At 61.2% G+C, this 2,737-nt stretch overlaps 1 protein-coding gene across 5 annotated transcripts in view; it reads left to right on the plus strand.

The window, feature by feature from the left end:
* Positions 1-1,042, plus strand: part of USP36 (ubiquitin specific peptidase 36) — a 31,698-nt gene extending 30,656 nt beyond the window's left edge. For all 5 annotated transcript variants that reach the window (XM_039859131.1, XM_039859129.1, XM_039859128.1 and 2 more), the window contains exon 21: positions 112-1,042. The gene's annotated coding sequence lies outside the window, so the exon portion shown is untranslated. The remainder of the gene's footprint in view (positions 1-111) is intronic.
* The last annotated feature ends 1,695 nt before the right edge of the window (positions 1,043-2,737 follow it).

Genomic DNA, 2,737 nt, shown 5'->3' on the forward strand with positions numbered 1-2,737 from the left:
TGCCCCAGCTCCTCTGTGTCCCCCTCCCTTGGTGCCGGCCGTACCCCGGAGGGTGGCCCTGGGACTCTCGAGGCCTCTTCACTGTCTGGTACACTGTCATTTGCCCCACAGCCTCCTGGAGACGTGGCGTCCCTCCTTGGGGACTGTCCGGCTGGCCTGAAGAGCAGCCTCGCTGTGGACTCGCTCGCTCCGTCACCTCCAGGACCCGTGCCGTGAGCCACCGTGGGAAGACCACCGGCCGAGGCTCCAGCACGCGTGGACTAGGAGCTCTGGTGACACAGCACAGTGGCGTCAGAGCGGGAGGCTGGCGGCGGCGTCTGGCCGGGGGAGGACGGCACCGCACCTCCCCGCGTGTCCTCCAGTGCCCTGAGGACGGCGTGTGCGGCCGGCTGCTCTTGCAAAACCGTCCGCCACTGGCTCCCGGTGGCCGGGTTGTGTCTGCCCTGCCCCTCCCTGTCCCCACGGGCAGGGCTCTGTATGCCTTACCTGTCTGCCCTCCGTGAGAGCCCCAGGCCGCCCCTTCCCGGGATCGGGGCGGCCCTGCCAGCGCTTCTCTCCTGTGAGAAACCGGATGTCTCTGGAGAGCAGGTGGCTCCCTGGGGCGGGGTGGGGGCTCGAACTGCCGTGCAACGCGCCAGCTCTAGAGGCTGCCGCGCACTATGAGGGGGCTCCCCCGAACCTGGCCCTGCAGCTGCAGCGACCGGGGGTCTTTATCTCAGCGGTGGTCTTGGGGTAGAGCCTTCCTCTTATTCTGCTTCACATAAACCATAGGTTTCTGACCAGGCCTGCGGCTTCCATTAGCAACGCGTTCCCTGTTCCTGATACGCACATACTGGCTTCGTTTGCTCCTTTTTGTGAGTGCTTTTGAATTTAGATGACTGTATAACTCGAGAAGATAACTTTTTTATCTTGCTCAAGCTGTGCCTACGAACTTGTAATTTAATAATTATGGGGAATCTTCAGTTAAGGTGATATTTTCCAGGAAAAAAAACGACCCCCACAACAGAAGGTTTAGAAGTAAATCTGAAAATTATTCTTCCCAGTGTGCCTCCGCTTCCTTCCTCTGTGCATGTCACACGTGGGGGTGGACCAAGGTCTGCGTGGACCTGTCCACAGAGTGGCTCTTGGCCCGAGGCCGCCGACGCCCGCTGGCACCCTGTGCCCCTTGCCTGCGCCTCCCCGACGGTCGCTCTGGGGTCTTGGGTGCCCCGGCGGTGTCAGACAAAGCCCTGGGTTTTCTGTATGGAGAGATGTGTCCATTTCTTCACGTGGGTACTTCTTTTCAGGTTTTCTTCCCATTTTTATTTTTACCATTCAAAAGTGTCTGCCTGTGGCCCGCACGGTCTGCTCCTGGCCCCGCGTGCTGGGCGGGGAGCCTCTGCCGACGCTCCCGCCTCATTTCTGCGTGCCACCCACACGTGCGCAGAGATGCAGGGCCCGCCCCAGGGCTCTGGCCCGTCATTCGTCACCTGCTGAGGGAAGGCAGGTGACTGGGCACAGGTTTCCCCTTTCGAGGGGATGTGTGGACGTTCTTTTGTGTACAGACTGTTTCCCCGGCCATATTTTTCTGCAACGTTCTGTGGTCGAAAAAGAAAAACTCAGTCGTCTGCTGGCACAGACGCGCTCTTCCCTTTCCGCCCCTCCTCTCCGCCAGCTCTGCCCCCCTCTCCTCTGCGGGGGCATAAAACCCTTCCCAGAGGCCGCTGTGCTCCTTGGCCCTTGGGCGGGGCTGAGCCGCCGGGACTTCGCTGCACGTGTGCCCGCCTTTTTGTGAGTCTCGCCTGTGTCTTGGTTCCTTTTCCTCTGGATTTTTAAAAGGTGCATCCCAACCCCCAGACTTTTCCCAGTTTGAATGAGGGGGGTCCTCGTGCACCCCCAGGTGAGGGCGGGGCGCCGGCCGCAGGCCCTCCTCGAGAGTATGAGGGGACAAAGACTCGTTGGAGTGTGCTCATAGACACATCCGCTTAAGCTAGGATGGGACTCCTCGGAAGGGCGACGATCAGCCAGGGCTGTCGAGGACACAGCAGTAAGACCTTTCCACTGGGGGGGTGGTTTGAATTTTCTTCTACTGAAAAAGGTTTGGATTTTTGCAGGGGACGGTGAGGGAGGAAGAGTAGGATTTAGGACACTGAGAGGTCCTGTCACGGTGTGGCTCCTGCCAGCCCCACGTGTGCAGGTCGGTGCCCGCCACCCCGCCCGGCCGGCGGACAGCCCACTGCCTCGGCCACAGGGCAGAGGGCGTGGGAGCGAGACCTGCTTTTTGCACTCTCTAGAATTCACTGTCCGTACAGGAATGTAACTTGGGCTCCCATGGAAATCGTGGGGCAGAGCTGTCAGGTGCTGAGCCAGGGGGGTCGGTCTGGCTGAGACCACATGCCCTGGAGGTTGGGTGAGGCCAAGAGGAGCAGCAGGTCCCTGCAGAGACGCCCACGGCCGATTTGGCAAGGGCAGCACCTGCGAGTGGGTGATGGAGAAACGCAGAGACGGGTTCCAGGTAGTGACCTCTGTGCCGAAGAAGGCTGGGCAGCTCTGCCTCCCGGACCTCCTCCGTCCCCTCAGTGATTCCCCAGAGCTCTCCACGCAGATGCCCCTCAAACACGGACTCGGTCCTGGGCGCCGTGGGGGTTTGGCCAGACAGCTCGAGGACGGCCAAGTAAGAACCGGTGAGGTGAGCCAGCACCGATCCAGACCAGAGCGGGTGCGCAGCAGGGTGGCAGAGAGGCTGGGGCGAGCACAG

This window comes from Pteropus medius, unplaced genomic scaffold (assembly GCF_902729225.1).
Source record: "Pteropus medius unplaced genomic scaffold, Ma_sr-lr_union100, whole genome shotgun sequence".
Lineage (NCBI taxonomy): Eukaryota > Metazoa > Chordata > Mammalia > Chiroptera > Pteropodidae > Pteropus > Pteropus medius.